The sequence below is a fragment of the Trachemys scripta genome, chromosome 8, assembly GCF_013100865.1.
Source record: "Trachemys scripta elegans isolate TJP31775 chromosome 8, CAS_Tse_1.0, whole genome shotgun sequence".
NCBI classification, from domain to species: Eukaryota; Metazoa; Chordata; order Testudines; family Emydidae; genus Trachemys; species Trachemys scripta.
In genome coordinates, this window is record NC_048305.1 from 35,016,364 (window position 1) to 35,034,198 (window position 17,835).

At 49.0% G+C, this 17,835-nt stretch overlaps 1 protein-coding gene across 12 annotated transcripts in view; it reads left to right on the forward strand.

The window, feature by feature from the left end:
* The window catches only part of CXXC5 (CXXC finger protein 5), a 132,709-nt gene that overhangs the window by 80,759 nt on the left and 34,115 nt on the right, over nucleotides 1-17,835 (forward strand). Inside the window, exon 1 of one of the 12 annotated variants that reach the window (XM_034779042.1) lies at nucleotides 5,440-5,559. The exons of 10 other annotated variants lie outside the window; for them this stretch is intronic. The gene's annotated coding sequence lies outside the window, so the exon portion shown is untranslated. Of the gene's footprint in view, nucleotides 1-5,439; nucleotides 5,560-11,097; nucleotides 11,431-17,835 lie in introns of those variants that run through there. One more of the 12 variants, XM_034779044.1, reaches the window with a different exon arrangement.

The window sequence follows — 17,835 nt, forward strand, 5'->3', positions numbered from 1 at the left end:
TAGACTGGATTTGCTTCCAGGCCAACACTCACCCTGAATATATATCTTAGAGCATGCTGCAGTCATGCAGGGAGAATCTGCAATGGTCTGTTTTTCTCTCTAGGGCATCAGAAGCACAGCATTTGGCAGGTCAGATATGGAGTCTGGACTTAACCTCTTTCCATGTGAGTCTCAAATACAGGATAAGGGACAGGCTTGTGTTTCTCTGTTGCTTGTCATTCTTTTCAAGGACTCACATGACTGGCATGGTCCCGCCTCCTGGTTCCTTGTTACTCCAAGTTTAGTCTGCAAACACATCTCTCTTTCCAATTATTTTTAAAGTCTTGCAGCTCGTGTATGCGAATGTTTGGCAGCGGATTGTAAAGCAGCCTGTTTTGAAAAGCTGGTCCCTGATAGTGCAATTGTTATGAGTGTCTAATTCTTTGCCTGGATAAATATCCCCTTTCATCGGAGGCTCTCAGCTGAAACTGCCACGTTTTATCTTATTGTCAAAATCGCGGAGGTTTTGCCTGGTTTGCTGACCCACAGCCCCTCATCTCTGTTTGCTAGGCTAACCTCCCTGCCCAGAGCCGGGAAGTGAACCCAGGAGTTCTGATGCCCAGTCCCCTGCTCTGACTATACTGCTAGGCCAAACTCTCCACTGCCCCATAGGAACTGGATGATAGCTCAGGAATCCTGACTTCCAGCCCCCTTCTCTAACCACTAGACAACGCTTTCTTCCTTGTGTGGTGGTGCAGCATTCTTCATGAACTGTGGCACTAATGTGTTCTATATAATGCAAAAGACCGGGCCGATAAAATTCTGCCTGCAGATTGACTCCGTGAAATAGGCGAATACAAGGCTTCCCTCTCTGGAGGAGATAAAGCTTCGCCTGTGAGGAAATGACTGTCACAGAATAGGCACCGATCTCCACTTTGCTTGTGCGTCCCATTGTGATCTGCCATTTGTGTAACAGCTGCTCATCTCTCAGGTCACAGCTGGATGGCGTAACCCCACCTTGTGCACCTGGTCTAATGGGGACAGAGAAATTTACAAGCCTTAACATACATTGAAAATGTGGGGGCTGGTACTCCTCTCATTTATGTTTGTGCAAATGTTTCATTGACTGCAGTAGAGTCATTCCTGATTTACACCAATGTGTACATGAGAAGAATCAGCCATGCCCTGGCCTGATTCTCTTCTCTGGCGTAAATCAGGAGCACGGTCCCCCTCCCTCAGCGACACTGACTCAGACAAGCTGCCCACTAAACCTGTTAGCTTATCCTCTTTTATGCCACTCTGATATTATCATCTCCAACATAAGCTTTTGCCTGGGTCCCGAATGATTTCCAATGTTTGAATGATTTGAACGGGCTCCGGAATTGTTATGGTTTCAACCTTGCTCTGCTCATGTGCTCAGCTGTTTGGACTCTTATCTGGGTACGTTGTCTGCATTGAAATTGCCCCAAATAAAACGAAAGGAATAAAGCTGTGGGTTGTTTTTATTTTAGCATCCTCTAACCTGATGATAATCCTGGCTGTAGCGCAGACGCGTGAAAATCCCAATTTGTGGGTGCTGGGCCGAGACAAACCTCCCAACTTGTTTTTTTGAGGTTTGTCCCTCGCTACTTTCTTTCCAGCTGGAAAATAACTAAGCCTGGGCTGGATTTGTGCAGGGCCTGGGTCGGATTTAATGCACTCCTTTTATTTTCCCATGTGTTCAGTGGTAATATCACAGTGGAAACAATGGTATTGCTAATCCATCTTGCTAGCCGAGGTGAAAACCATCCTGGTAATCCACTGTTAACGACAAATGTTTTGACTATGACATTGGCAGTGCAATGCTACTTGGGTTGGAGGAATATATATATATATATATATATATATATATATATTTTGCAAGAGGTTACGTATGCAACAGATCTGAACAATCGGTGCAGCTTATCTTGTAAACCCATATTTTGGCCCTTTTAAAAAAAAAGAAAGTGCATTTTAAGCACAGTAGACAGTGATGGTTTCTTTGGAGCTGTTACGATCTGCCATGTACAATAAATCTGTTTTAGTTTGTGGATTACTGGCCCGCTAGACTGTAACCGCGCTGTCAGACCCTCCTGGCATGGTGTGTCCAGCTAGCTCTGTATTGCGTAGGTCTTTATTTTATTTTATTTTCACAGAAATTTCCTAAGGATTTTTTCCATGCAGTGTGTGTGTGTACAGCAGCTGATATGGAAATCTCAGTAGCTCAGCTGCTTTCTGGTTTTTTTCCCCCCTCTGAAAATATCCAAAGGCACAAGCCTACGTTAGGGAGTAAGAGCCTGAAAATGTTTCAGTGTAGAAGAACGGCCAGTTTTTGAGTCATGGGAAAGCAAACCTTTCTTAAAAATTAAAAATGTGTTCATTTAAAAATATATGTTTTTAGGGGGTCATTTTCAAATACAACAGATGCTGCTTTCATGCAAGGCAAAAATATGTAGAGAGGAGAATTTGGCCCAGGCTGCTACAATTGTATGCAAAGTTTTCTGCCAGAGCAAATTGTTATGGTTGAGTTATAAACCCCTGAAAAACAGGATTTCTAAAGAAAGTGCTGATACAACTCCCCACGTCGGCCACACAAGTGATCCCGCTGCTGTGTTATTCTCCGCTGTCGCCCGAGTGCCATATCGAGTGACACTGTGTGTGACAATTTCAACACACCCTTCCCCCTCCCACCCAGTTCCCATCAGACAGATGGTTTTAGAAGTTAAGAGCAAACTCATCCTTAAAGGGGAACTGACCCAATTTCTTCAGTAAGAGGGGCTAAAGTTGATTACAGTTAATCGATTGCTTTTGATGCACTGAAAATCCCATGTCCCAAACACAGACCCTCCCCCGCACCCTGCCCTCACGCCCTCCCCTCCTAGAAGAACAAGTAAGCTTTGCGGCCTGACCTGAAAGTCTCCAAATTCCAGTTGTGTCAGGCCAAAGGGGTGAGGGAGAATGCCCCCGAGCTGAGCACACCCCCTCTGAACGTGCTCTTCCCCCAGTCCTCCATCCTGCTGACACCGAGGGGCTGCTGGTGCAAGTGCCTCTGCTTCTGGCAGCTTCATGGTATCAGCTAAGGAGAGAGGCTGCCTCCACCTAGACGGGGCCTAAAGCAGGTACAGCTTTATAGAGAAAAGCCAACCCATTCCAAATCCCAGTGAAGTGAAGGGGAGTCGTTCCAGAGGCCCTGGAAGAATGCTTGTAGACATACATGTTAGTTAAAAGACATTTAAAAGGCCTTTTACCTGCTGAGACCTGAGTTCAGATCCTCAGGTTTCCCTGGCTGATCCCCATACTGCAGCAGAGGCATCGCCAGGCCCCAGCGCACAAAGAAGGTGCGCAGTTGTAGCTGGTGTTACCCCTGTGTGACCCAAGCGGGTAGTCCAAGTTCGGACCCCTGGGGATGTCCCAGTTGGGAATAGAAATTGATGATGGAGCCAAGTGGTTTCTTTGATGCAGCCTTGTTATTACAAGGCATGTCCTGCTTCTCCAAATCAAAACCAGGAGCCGTTTCTTAGCTCGCAGGCCCAACCTTGGTTCAGCCAGCACCCCTGATCCAGACGTCTCTAGGCTTCTCCAGGGGTGCCCTGTGCTTGCAGGCTGCTGCTTGGCTTTCCAGTTCTGGCCCTGACTCTCCTGTGCCATGTCTCCTGCGCACACACTGACACCCCCTCTCTTACTTACCCAAACAGTACTCCACAAAACCCCTTCACCCACTCAGATCAAAACTGCTGCGTGTCTCCACACCCCTTTTGTCTGAGGTGGGGGCTTGTGCTGATCTCCTCCTGAGAGTTATGGTAATTGAAGGGTGTGTTCACACCCAGGCTCAAGGAGGTTATTGATGCAGGCACTCGACTTCTCAGCAAAGCCGCTGGGCAGACCAGACCGCCTGGTCAGGGAAGAGGGGCTGGTTTGAAGGTGCAGCTGGGCTGTGCACTGTGCCTCTAGGAATGCCGTCCTAGGGATCCATGCTTATTCTGGCAGCAACACTGATCCCGCATCACATGGTGGTTTGCTGTAGTGCCTGTGATACGCCGGGTACTTTCCAGACCAATGAGACTGGGCAGACCTTGCCCTACTGAGTTCAGTCTGAGGGCAGATGGACAGACACAGGCCAGGGATCAGAAATGTCGGAAGGGACTGTCCATACAAATCAACAAGGGGCATTGTAGGCAGCTCGGCAGAGGTGTGATTTGAGAGGGACTAAGAGGTGAGGAGGAGAGGACCCTGGGGTGGGCGTGGGCAGGAGGGGAAGAGCCTGGCCATTTTCCAGAAGCTCTGCCCGCCCTGCGCCCTCTGCCGGGATCCTGGGGCGCTAGTATCAGTTGTCGTTCTTCTGAGCGTCCTTCCACGATGAATTGTCTCAGGCTAGGGGGGAGTTTAACCCGAGTATAGGGTGTGCAGGAGGACGTCTGTGCTGCAAGCCGCTTCCCTGCCCGCTCTGCCCTCCTTGCCGCTGTCGGAGGGCAGCGGAGCTGGGCCAGCTATGTCGTGCTCTGGCCGTAGCCCTGTAACCCTTTGACAAAGGAGAGTATGTGTGTGTCCTTCCTCTCTGCTTGTTATCTCGGCCCTTCCGCTCTTTCCTCTCCTGATATCTGTTGCCCTTTCTGTTCCTTTTCTCCGCCTGCGGCTTTTCTCTCCCTTTCCTGTGTTTGCCCAGCGCTTGGCTGGGCGGCTGCACCCGCCCCATGCTGGCCTGTTTGTAACGTTTGTTGATGAGTCTCCTGCAGATTGCGAGTGAGCAGTTGGACCTGGCTGTCGGGGACTGGCTGGCCGGCCATGGGTCTCAGGAACAGGGCTAGAGAGCTGGCTACCTTGAGGGCACTGGTTCAGTTCCAACTCAGGTCAGGAGGGGTCTGAATCAGGCTCCTGTGTGAAAGGAGCTGGTGGCTCCTTCCATCCCTTAGTGAGTGGGCATCTGTGTCATTTAAAACCCACCCCATGATGACCGTAACTCCCCATCTCACCCCCAGGACAGCACTGAGGTGTATTAACAGCGCGGTGCTGGTGTTTGTGCTTATCCTGTGATAAGACAGAAGACTTTTTCCTGTAGGGCCATCTGCCCTGCAGCTCCCCCAGCACCAGACCAACCTGAGCAGGAGTCCAGAGACACAGGGCACTGCTGTGTTTCATTTCTGTGCATCTGCCAGGCACCTATTCTCTCTCCTTCGCAGTCTCTGTTGCAATGGCTAAGCCCTTGCCTGTGACTACGGCAGGCCTAGGAGATTAAAGAGTCGCAGTCAGCAAAGCCCTGCGCGTCCTCAGCATGTGCCCACCACCCGCATCTCGATCACTGGCTTCCACTGAAGCAGCAACAGGAGGGTTCGGGGGGGGGGGAGGGGGGGACTTTGGTGCTGTGGTCAGCCAGGCAGCCAGCGCAGGAAACGCTTTCATCTCTCCCCTGCTGCAGATGAATGCGTCCGGCTCAGTGTTGTCTGCAGTGCTCTGAATTCCAGCTGGGCCAGGCTGCCCATTCATCCAGCCGATGAGCTCACCCCACTCCGGCCTGCTGGTTAATCGTTGCACCGCCCCTTTGCCTGCGTGACGACTGCTCCCAAGGTCAGGGAGGGAGAGAGACGTGGAGGAAAGGGAAAATCATCAACATTTCATCTAGAAAGGGAGCCCGGCGCCAGGCCTAGGATTGCAGGGGCTTTGTGTGGAGAATGCCGCGTGGCTCACTAGGCAGGCTTCACAACCCTGTGCTGGGGTTGGGGTGCGCAGGATCGGGGTGCTTGCCATTATGGGGAGGGCTGCAGCTGGCAGGGACAATGTGGGGTGGGTCATTTGTGACTGAGGGCTATGGAGGCCAAGTCTCTCTTTCAGGGTGTGTGTGTGTGTGTGTGTGTGTGTGTGAGAGAGAAGGGAAGGGGGGGATCTCCGGCCGGAGGGGAAGGTCACAGAGGGTGCTGACAGAACAGGACCTGTCTCCCCCAGGCACCATGCTCTGAAGGCCTGCATGTTTGGCACACGACCAGGCCCAGCTCCGAGCGCTCCACAGTCCTCCGCCAAAGTGGCTGGAGCCCTGCCTGGTAAACCATAATACCAGTGAAACGTTGCAGGCCAGCTTTTATCTGGCCACTTGCACGCACAGATAATGGTGAGTGCACGTCCAGTTACGCACACCATTGTCCGTGCACTCTGTGAAACAGCCCTTGCATGAAGCTGTGGCTGTGTTTGGGGATTGTCGCTGTAAAGCCCCCACCCAACTAGCTCTTCAGAGCCCTCTTTTAGGCACTTGCAGCTGGTTAGCAGCTCAAGAGCCTTGTTCCCTGCATGAGAAAGTTGCACAGGTTTAACTCAAGTGGGTTTTTAAGCTCGTTCAGTTGAACCAGTGCAGACCCCCATGTAGACACTCTGATTTGGGTTTAAGAGCGGCTTATTTTGGTTCATCTTAAACCGATTCCTAATTAACTGAAACAAGCCTGGTGTATTCTGAAATATGAGCACCCACCTAGAGGTTTGCACCAGTTTAACTAACTTGGTTTAAATTCACATCTTAAGGTAAAGTGGTGCAACTATCTTGTGGAGATATATACCTGTAGGCCTTGTCCACACACAAAATGGTACTGGTTTAATTAAACTGGTTTAGTTAAACCAGGGCAGACCCCTGTATGGAGACTCTAAATTATATATAAGAATGGCTTATTTCAATTTAGCTTAAACCTGTTCTTAATTGACTTAAGCTAAACTGCAGTAAGCCACTCTTAAACCAAAGTAAGAGCATCTACATGGGGATTTGCGCTGGTTTAATGAAACTGGTTTGACTAACCCAGTTTAAATTCACAGCTTAAGTTAAACTGCTGCAATTCTCCATGCACACGAGCCCTGAGAACCCCTCTTGGGTTGTTCCACTAAGTTAGTTTGTTTTACTACTTCTCCTCTTATGAGGATGGTGATTTCTGTTACAGTGATTCCTGGAGGCCTGGTGTGCTAGTTGTCGTATGTTCACAGAGAACGAAACAGACCCTACCCTGCAGAGCTTACAATCTAAATAGACAAGACAGGCAAACAGTGGGAGAAAGGCAGGATGGTTATCCCCATTTTACAGATGGGAAGCTGAGGCACAGAGACCCTAAGGGTATGTCTACCCGGGGGCTGGAGGTGTAACTTCCAGCTTGGGTAGATCGAGCTAGCACACTAAAAATAGCAGCACAGCCACAGTGGTAGCCATGCTGAGTACGATCCCATGTAAACCCTAGCTCCTCCCATTGCTCATGCTGCCATGGCTATCCAGCTGTTTTTAGCATGTTAGCTCGATCAGAGCTAGCACGAGTATGGCTACATCTTCCAGCTCCAGTGTGGACATACCATCAGGGTAAATCTTAGCTCCGTTGATGTCGAGGGAGTCTTGCCATTTCAGGATTTCACCTGAGGCTTCATCTACACACTATGAATGAGGGTGCCGTAAGCTGCCTTGTGTCAACCTAGTTGTGGAAGTGTCTGCACTTAAATTTGGTTCCCGTCAACGTAAGTGCCTCTACGCCAGTTAAGTAACACCGCCTCCCCGAGCGGTGTAGAGTCACGGTGGATGTAATTAGGTCAACGCAGTGTTTACACTGCCTTACTTATATCGACTGTCCCTGGCTTTCAGGCACTGTCCCACAATGCCCCACACTAATAACACAATCGATACAAATGCTCCTGGTGAGGATGCACACTGCCAACACAAGGAGCCAAGTTTGCATGCACACAAGTGATTTAGTAACTGTGGTGGCCATGTGCCAATGTAAGTTAAGTCGATATAATTTTATAGTGTAGCCAGTGTCAAGCCCAGAGTTACACAGGAAGTCTTTAGCAGAGCCAGGAGTTGAACCCAGCTGTCTTGAGTGGTTGGTCAGGGCTTTAACCGCAAGTCCATTCTACCCAATGAGCTGGTGAGCTTTGTGAGCCAGTGACTTTCATGGTTTGGCCTCTTGGCTATGAAAACCATTGATTAAATGATGATTCAACAATTTAAATGTAGAAATAAAAAGGAGAAAACTATACTTTTGTTTTTCAAATTTCTTCTGTAATTTAAGATCCCTTTTTAAAAAAAAGCATTTCAGTTCACCTTTAAGGTCATACAAATCAGGGACTGAAAAGGAATACAGCTCAATGCGTAGCTACATTCAGATGGTGAGGTGTTCTAGCCCTGAGTCTTTGGGGGCTTGGGGAGGTAGCTGGGTCAGTTCTCTCTCTAGGAGGGAGGCGGTAGGGGTAGCACAGCTCTTGGTGCTTCGACTCCCTGTCCTTGCCCCATCGGTAGAACGGAAAGCTCTGGAGTTTACATTCAGTGGGTGCAGTGCCCTGGGGAGGTCAGCTGGATTCAGAGGCATGCTGGTTTATTTTAAGTGCTGTCTTTAGTCTTTGCCACTGCTGCTGGGCCATTAAAGGAGGCTTTGTGTTGCACTGCATTCAGGGGGATTCGTGATGAAGGGATGGGTGGCTGAACTTGCCATGTTGGGCAAGTCAATCAGGAGTCACAGTTGCCCAGAGGAATTTGTGCTGTACCATGGGCTGGCAAAGTCACCCAAGTTAGAGCCTTGGCAACGTAAGCATCCTAAGCCTAAAATGCTTTTGTTTGGGTCCTTAGCTCAGTCACGCAATAGGAGTGTCTTTCTCATGCCAGAGGTATTATCTACTTCTTTTGAAATTCTAGCAGATCTGCTTGGGCCAAATCCTCTGATCAGCTACGTACTTGATGTGAGTGGAGCTTTCTTAAGTAATCAGGGGGAAAATTTGCCCCTGTGTCTCTTATCATCATATCTGCTTATTTGACTGACAAATGGTCCAATCCTGCATTCCTTGCGCACCTGAAACTAAATCTCCTGTTAACTTCAGAGTCGGGTCCTGGTAGAGCTGATACAGGTACGGGAGCGCAAGCTGGATACTCTTCTGCCTTGTGCAGCCTCAGGAGAATCAGCAGCTAATTTCTGATAGGAGAATCTCTGTTATCAGTGGCAAAGTATGGAACAGGAAGAACCCAACCAGATTTGCAGATCCCAGGTGGAATCAGTCAATAAGAAGAATGATCGTATGACTTTTTAATAGGGCTGGAGTGATAGAAGAGGGACTCATAAGAATAGAGAAGCCCAGTATGTTATTCCATCACTATGGACGAGGCCTGTGAAGTGCTGAGTTATGCTGCACAAAACAATAAAACATTAGCAAAATATTTCAAGGTTGTTTCCATTTCGCAGGTTTCAAATATGACTCCTTTTACCCTATTCGTTTGGCAAAATGTTCTCAATGAAATCTTTATCAAAACAATTATGGTCATTCTTAACTCACCGAAAACCCACCGATAGAGAGTCACGAAAAATGTCCTGAAAATTTTCCAAAAAGTCAACGGTTCTTCATGGCATTTTTTGTTTTCAAAAGGCCATTTGTTGACACAAAAAAAAAAAAAAAAAATTCATTCTCTAAATGTTAACTGGCTCTGTTATTGGGGACCCTCAATCCCTATGGGATTCAGTCTGCTCAGCTTCTAACAGGATTGGGACTCACCGCTGTCCTTTCAAACCAGTTCCCAGGTGCGGGATGGACCAGCGCTCTGGAGGAAATGGACATGTAGAAGATGCCATCTTCCTTGATGATTTGCTCATTGCTAATTTGTTTATCTCCTATGATGCCCCCTGCCCTTCCACATCCTGCGCTACAGCTCATCCATACACAGGGATGCGCCTACCTCCGGGAAGCTGGAGAACAAAGGAATTGTCAGTCAAGGCTAGGTGTGAAAACTCCTACCCTCCCATTTCCTCCTCTTTAGTCTTTGTTTCTTTCGCTCTTGAAGCATGTGGAGTCCATGACTCAGCTCTTCCTGGCCTCCCTCTCCCCTGCATCTAGGTAAAGAAGATAAAAAGAAAGGGAAGAATTGAAGGATGATGAAAGAATTGGGCACGTTAGAAGGCCCTGTGTGGATGCCAGCTGCATTCTGAGTAGACACTTCAGGACAGGAATATCTTGGGTCAGAGGAGCTACTTTCCCAGTAGTGGTTTCCACTTCATGGAGTCTGTTCCTATCCTTCCCAGCTCTCTCAAAGGCCAGGCTTGAATGCGGTGTGTCCATTCCCTTCCAAGCCGTGCTCTGGTCCTGTTTGCAGTAGAAGGGGCATCAGGAATCTCTCTTGCCAGGAAGGGCAGCGCCTAGGGGGGACATGGAATAGGTTTCCAGGCCAGCCTCCTCAGCAGGATGCTCTTCCTGGGCCATGGCTCCATCCCTCTGGGAGTATCTTTCCTTCACCCATGGATCTTGCAGCCCTGTCCCTATAGCCTCTTTGGTAGGCCCCTGGATCTCTGACAAGGGCTGCGCGGGGCCTCTCTCCTTGGGAACTGTGTGCAGCTCTGAGACAAATCTTGAGGAAGGGGGATACCACCCTGAGCAAACTAGAGCCATTATCGCCAGCATTTTGGTAAGGCCTTGCTTGGAATTACCTCTTTTTCCCTGTGTCTTTCCCCCCATAGTACTGGGACGTGAAATAGCTCCAGTCTAACGTGGAGGAATAGTTTGTTTGTCCCCTAGTACCAGGGTAGCTTTGAGATGTTCAGGGAGGTTCTAACCAGGGGGGCTTTATGGGATTTTTTTTTATAGATCATGTCTTTCCACCTGGTCCCATTGGCTATCCCCAAGCAGCAGGCCAGTGATTTTGTTGGTAGGTACCCGGTTACTCACAGCAGAGGTCTGAGCAAGTTGTTCAGGCTGAGCTCTCTCATGTCCTTGCATTTCCGCCTCTTTCAGCTGGGAAGATCTTGCCTCTTGCTTGGTGTGGGGTTTCCTGCCCTTAGCGGCCAGGTTAAGCATAGATGTGGATGCCAGCTGCCAGGGCTGGGAGATGGTCTTTAAAGGGTTGCAGAGGCAGTTTATCATGCCCTCCCTTAGTCATCACTTAGCTGCGCTGGCTATACACATTTCGTTCTTTTAATCTGCCCTCGTAAATCAGTCCCTCACACCCCCAGTCCTCTGGGTTGCTTTTCTCTGAATTCCCTCCAACTTATCTGCATCTTCCTGGTACTGCATCACCCAGAACTGAACGCAGTCTCCCGGATGAGTCATAATGAGCTGGATTATTCCCTGTCTCCTGCTTGCTGCATGAGATGATGTGTGTGCAGCCCAACACTGAGTTATCTCTCCTATGGTTTTGTTGCTGCCATGTCTCACTGTGTGCTCTACTAGTCCATTCCCTTTGGACCAGCGTGGGATCATTCCCTACAGTATATTCCACAGCACTTTGGCCGGGGAGCTTTAAAATAGCTTCATAACGTCTCATGTAAATTAGTCAAATAACGTTTCTGTCTAGGTGGTGTGTGAGGTGAGCTATTCATAGGTTTGATTGGGCCTGGCAGGAAGTTCAGGAAATAGGAAGCCAGCTTCCAAGACTAAACTCTTCTTAAGAGATGGAGAGAATGTTTTCTCAAGACCTGGCATCATGAGGTCTACATCCTGCAGTTCAAGGTAAGTGGATGGGTGCTCTATACACCACCTGTTTGCTTGGGAGTCTAGCACAGAATGGGGACGAGGCTTGCAATGGTGGAGGATTTACTCACTCTTGTGGGTAATCTTTCTTTTGTTTCTCTACTGAGTAACAGACAAGAAGGGCAGAAGTATCTGCACCTATCTTGAGTAACAGTTCTTTGATTAATAGATTCATATAGTTCAGAAGCGACCATTAGATCTTCTAGTCCGACCTCCTGCATGTCACAGGTCATGACATTTCGTCCAGTTACCCCTGTATTGAGCCGAATAACTTGCATTTGGCTAAAACATCCCTTCCAGAAAGGCAGCCAGTCTGGATATGAAGACATCAAGAGATAGAGAATCCACCCCTTTCCTTGTCGTTTGTTCCGGTGGTTAATCACAGTCACCGTTAAAAATTTGTGCTTTATTTTTAGTTTGAATTTGTCTGGCTTCAGCTTCCAGCCATTAGTTCTTGTTCTGCCTTCCTCTGCTAGGTTAAAGAGCCCTTTAGTACTTGGTATTTTCTCCCCATAAAGGTACTTATACGCTGTAATCTAGTCACCTCTCTATCTTCTTTGTGATAAGCTAAACAGATTGGGCTCTTTCAGTCTATCACTATAAGGCATTTTCTGCAGCCCTTGAATCGTTTGTATGGCTCTTTCCTGCACCCTCTCCAATTTTCAACATCCTTTTAAAAATGTTGACACCAGAACTGTGTGCAGTGTTCTCGTAGCAGTCGTACCGGTGCTGTAAACAAGTAAAATCACCTCCCGACTCCTACTGATTACTCCTATGTTGATACTGCCAAGGATTGCATTAGCTCTTTTTGCCACAGCGTGACATGGAGAGCTCATATTGAGTTGCTTGTCCACTATGACCCCTAAATCTTTTTTCAGACTTATTGCGTTTCAGGATATGGTCCCCAATTCTGTAGCTATGACCTAGATGCATAACTGCATTTGGCTTTATTAAAATTAATTTTGTTTGCGTGGGCTTCGCTTCCCAAATCGCTCTGTATGGCTGATCCTGTCCTCATCACTATTCACCAATCTTCGTGTCATGTGCCAATTTTGCTGGCCATGATTTTATATTTCCAGGTCATTGACGAAATTGTTCAATAGCATTGGGCCTAGAGCCGATCCCTGCGGAACCCCACTAGAAATACTCCCATTCCATGATGATTCCCCATTGATGACTACTTTTTGAGATCTGTCAATTAGTCATTGCTTAACTCATTTAACATATGCTTTATTGATATTATATAATGCTTTAATTTTTAAATCAGAATGTCCTGCAGCACGAAGTCAAACGCCTTACAAAAACAGCGACACAGTTACCTTTGTCAAACAAATTTGTAATCTCTCAAAGAATGAAATTAGGTTTGTTTGACAAGACCTATTTTCCATAACCCATGCTCACTGGCATTAATTATATACCTATCTGTCAGTTCTTTATTACTTCAATCCTGAAGCAGCTTTTCCATTATTTTGCCTGGGATTGATATCCCCTTGTTGGTAAGTGGAGAGATACTGCATGGTGGAATTGTAGGGGAGGATGGAGAAGGGGGTAAAAAACTAGGAAATAAATTCTCTTTATATGGACATGTATCAAGATCTAGAAGAGGTGATAGAAGCCTGGTATGTGGGTTTGAGAACACCCTGAGTTTCACTCTGCCTTCCGATGTGAGCGCACAACTTGTTGTCATTTCAGGGAGGGTTGTACATTCATATCTGACCCCAGAGCTTGGCCCCACGTGGATAGTGTTTAGATGCAATGTGGATGTCTTTCCAGGTTTTGAACATCCACAGTGATCATGGTGCTACTGCCTGAAAGTGTCCTACTCCGACGCCAGGTTGTGTGGGGGTAAACGGGATAATTTTCTGTCTGTCAATAATATCTATAGTTCCACATGGTAAGGAAGAGAAGGTCAGCTCCTCTGCGCATACCCTAGCTGAAAGCAGAATTTCCCATTCATGGCATCACAATAGGTTGCTGTTGAAACCGATGTCACAGTTGTGATGTCTCCTCTCTCCCTCTGCATCATCTCTGCAGTTTTTACCTGCTGGGACATACTGGTTGGTGGTCCCTAGATTTGAAAGCCTGGGGAAAGGATGTTCTTGGTGAAGGGTCCTCATATGCCCTGTCATTCTCTCAGAGCCAGAATTTGTTGACCTTGAGGACATGGTGTAAAGCCTCACTTCTTGCTCAGCCTTCTTCCTTAGTATGAGTAGCTGGTTGACCTGTTATCTTCAGATGGTGAAGAGGGCCTTATGAGTACTTACATCAGTTATTGCCATTTGTATTACAGTAGCACTGAGAAACTCCAGCTGAGATTGGGGCTCCATAGTGCTGGTCGCTGTAGAAAGACCTGCTGAGAGACAATCCCTGCCCCTCAAATACCTTGTAGTTACTCTCCCTAGGTCATGCAGGAGGTCAGTGGTAGAATTGGGAATAGAATCCAGGTCACCTGAATGCTAGGCTAATGCCCATTCGGCAGCACCACACTCCTTTCTAGAGTCAGCTAGGTCTTATATTGATAGTAGTAGTATATTATACTTTACACAGGGCTGTAAATTTACATGACACCTTACAGTCCTTGATAAGACCCTGTCCCAAAGATGTAAGTAGTAAGACAAGACTAACAAACACCAGACAAGAGGCAGGGCGATGGGTCAGGACGACAAGTGTATGGGCACTATGGACGTGGAGAACAAGGGAGGAGAGATCACTTGAAGAGGTTCTTTAACTGAGCACGGTTAGTCTGTTGTATTGTTGCAATATCGTCTCATTGTAGCTGTGCTCAGGAACTCAGAAATAGGCTCACTGTGTACATTTCAAAATAAACTAATAGTGGATTTGAACTTCAGGGGCACGCTGTAAGTGGCAAAGATTCTTTGGTCATACAGATGTCCCAAAGCAAGGAGAGAAGGGAGAGGATGGTGCACGGAGCAAATAGTCTTCTGTTTTGTCCCAGGTGGCATTTTTCATGTTGTTTGTCACTGCGGTGATTTCCAGTTGCTTTTTGGAGCTCCAGGGCGATTCATGTTTCCAGGTGCTTGTTTCTAAGGCAGGTGCTCAGGTATGTGCCTGACTTTAAGCAACAGAGTAATCACATTGATTGCAATGGGACTAATCATGTGATTAAAATGAAGCATGTGCTTAAGTACAATCCTGAATCAGAGTCTTAGTTTTTAATGCCCAGAGCTGCCATTGACTTCAGTAGGCTCTTGTCCAGGGGTATGCAAACTTTTTGGCCCAAGGGCCACATCTGGGTATGGAAATTGTATGACGGGCCATGAATGCTCATGAAACTGGGGGTTGGAGTGCGGGAGGGGGTGAGGGCTCCAGCTGGGGGTGCGGGCTCTGGAGGGGGGCCAGAAAGCGTGTGGGAGGGGGGTTCCGGGCTGGAGCAGGAGGTTGGGGTGCAGGTGGGGGGGTGAGGCCTCCGGCTTATGGTGTGTAATCTGGGGTGCTGAAGGGTGGGATCGAGGGGTTTGAAGGACGGGAGGGGGATCAGGGTTGGGGCAGGCAGTTGGGGTGCTGGAGAGGGTCGGGGTGCAGGCTCCGGGGGGCGCTTACCTCAAGCAGCTCCCGGACATAGCGGCATGTCCCCCCCTCTGGCTTCTATGCAGAGGCACAGCCAGGCGACTCTGCACACTGCCCCGTCCACAGGTGCCGCCTCTGCAGCTCCCATTGGCCGCGGTTGCAGCATCTGGAGCCCCTACGCATAGGAGCTGGAGGGGGGTCATGCCGCTGCTTCTGGGAGCTGGGCGGAGCGGGGCAAGCCCCGGACCCCGCTCCCCGGCAGGAGCTTGAGGGCCAGATTAAAACATCTGAAGGGCTGGATGCAGCCCCCGTGCCATAGTTTGCCCACCGCTGCTCTTGCCTCATACCATGGCGATGGAGCCATGTAAACACCCAAGCAGATAGATAAGGGACTGAGAGGCAAGTGAGTCAGACTTGCAGCATTTGGGCCAGGGGTTTTCTTAAGGCAGGCTAGCTGCTAGCTTATCAGCAGGCAGACTGCGCAGTATTCCCTTGGAGCCTGGGCGTTTCAATCAGGCATTGTGGGGGCACGTGGCCACTGCATATGGTTGTGTGCCCCATGGAAAGAGAGCCTTCTGTTGACATTTTGGTTGGCTTGTCTGTATTGGGTCTGGGGCTGTGTCTGGGGTATCCTCACCATTTGCCTTTGGCCTATGGATGGGGTTGAGACAGGCCCTAAAAGTCTGTTTCCCTGGGGAGGTTATTAAATGATGCTCCACTGGCTGGTAGCAGGACACTCATAGTTTCCTGGAGGCTGCTCCCCAGGTGGGGCTTGTGGATGGGTACAGCTGGATTTTATTTTTGCACAGGGGATGGGGAGAGCGAGCTGTCATTCCCGCAAGCCCTAGCTCCGCCACCTTCGGCAGCCTTTGACTTTTGATGCATCATGGGTGTGGCGTACAGTCTGGCCAGGGGCCCTGCAGCGATCACGACTTAGAACTGGGCCCGTCCCCTGGAGAGCCTTGTTTCCCGCAGCCCGGCCAACTTAGCTGCTCGTTTTTGTTTAGGTTGCATTGGTGATTTTAATTCTTTCTCTAAATGCAGACAATCGAGACCTTCGTGGAAATGACCGATAGGCGAGGAGCTGGCTCTGCATTGCTGATGAAATTGAGGGCTTTTGTTGTGCACTGTTTCGCAGGCAGTATTTCGTTTTGGGCTGGATATATTCCTGGCAAGAGAAATGATGGATGCTCTCTTTCGTTTCCAGTGGCAGCGTTTCAGATTCCTTGCTCCAGGGCAGAAGCTGAGCTAACTCCGATTCTGGAACAGCTCTGGAACCTTGGCAACTAAAGGCCACAGGGTTGCTCAGATGACAAGTGGCACAGAGTGCAGGGAAAGCTCAGGAGAACGGTTTTGTGTAGCGTGCTCTCTCTCCCTCTCAGGAAGCGGGGTGGTCGGGCTGAAAGTCCGCTGAGAGTAGAGGGAGGGTTTCATTGTCTGAGTGTTTTGCAGCAGAATGTGCATTGGGCTCTCTGGCTATTGCTGCACAAAAGAGCAGATTGACATGTTAATGGGGAGCGTTGGGGGTCTCCAAGACCCAGCTTCCAGGGCTTGTATAGAGAGCAAAATGCTTCAAGGTTGATCCCAGGGTGGGTGATTGTCGGTTTTCCTTGTGAGTCTTCCAGAGACTCTCTGGGAGTCCCAGGATCCCTCTCCTCTGCCCCCCCTCACATGGCAAGGTCCCCATATTATACCTGGCTGTAGAGGGCAGGGTAAAGCTCTCTCCAGAGCCTTAGAATGTTACTCCTGAACTGGCCAGAGAAGGTAACTGCAGCGCAAGGCAAGGCACCCCACCCCTGCTGCCAGGCAGCCTGCTTCTAGCCCGTCTTAGCCTGGAAACAAAGAACCTAACCCAATCAGACTCGGAGCCCTTTGGAGAGGAGCCAGATGTGGAACGCTGGCCGTGCCTTCACCACGCTCAGGCTGCCCGTTGTCTCGTGTTGGTGAAACACGCTCGTCATTCCAAAGGTGGCCTCCGCCGAGCCAGCTCACTAGCCACTTCTGTTTGTTGGCTGGTGTTGTTTCCATCGCAGAATCCCTGCACCATGGGGCTCACTGGCCGGGCTGTTTGGGCTATGCGCAGTTAGTGGAATGAAGGTGTGACAGCGACCGATCGTTATTTCGCGGCCCTAGTCACGTGGTCCGGGTCAGGATTACAAAGATCACATGGCAGAGGTCAGTATCCACTGATTCCAGGAGCTACTGTTAAATCTTCACCTTTCTCTCCTTAAAAATCAAGCCCAAATAAAACACAATATCAACCAAAACTGGCAACGACACACTGAAACAGCCCAGTCACAAACCACCCAGGTAGACACGGGTGTGATGGAGACGACCCGCACCCTCCTGAGAGGAGGTAGGATTTTGCTGTCTCTCATTAGACATCTGTCAGTAGCCACCATCTCGGAACCCGTCGCATGGCCACTTCCTGTCAGAGCAATTCCTTCTGCAGGGGCCTGGTCAGCATTGGGGAGGGTTCTGTCATCTGGAGCCCCAGTTGGCTGCTCTTGGTGCTTGTCATGGTCAGGGACAGGGGTTGGCATGTGCTACACCTGTCAGCACTGTCAGAGAGCATCCTGGGTGTCCACTGCTGCCCGCCTTAGTTTTGTCAAGATGTCTTCTGTAGCTCTTGTGGGTCCGGTGCTAAGGGGTAGCTATGGCACATCACCGTGATGTGACTGGTCTAGCTGTTACCGTGGCAGCTTGCCAACCCCTTTCTAACACTCTCCAGCATGTAGTGGGGGCAGCCATTTGGCATTCTTTGTCGTAGTATTTCTTCTGTTCTGGTTCCCACGATCAAGTTATTTTATAACTCCTTCAGAGCCTATTAGATATGGGCACTAAGGATTCTGCCCT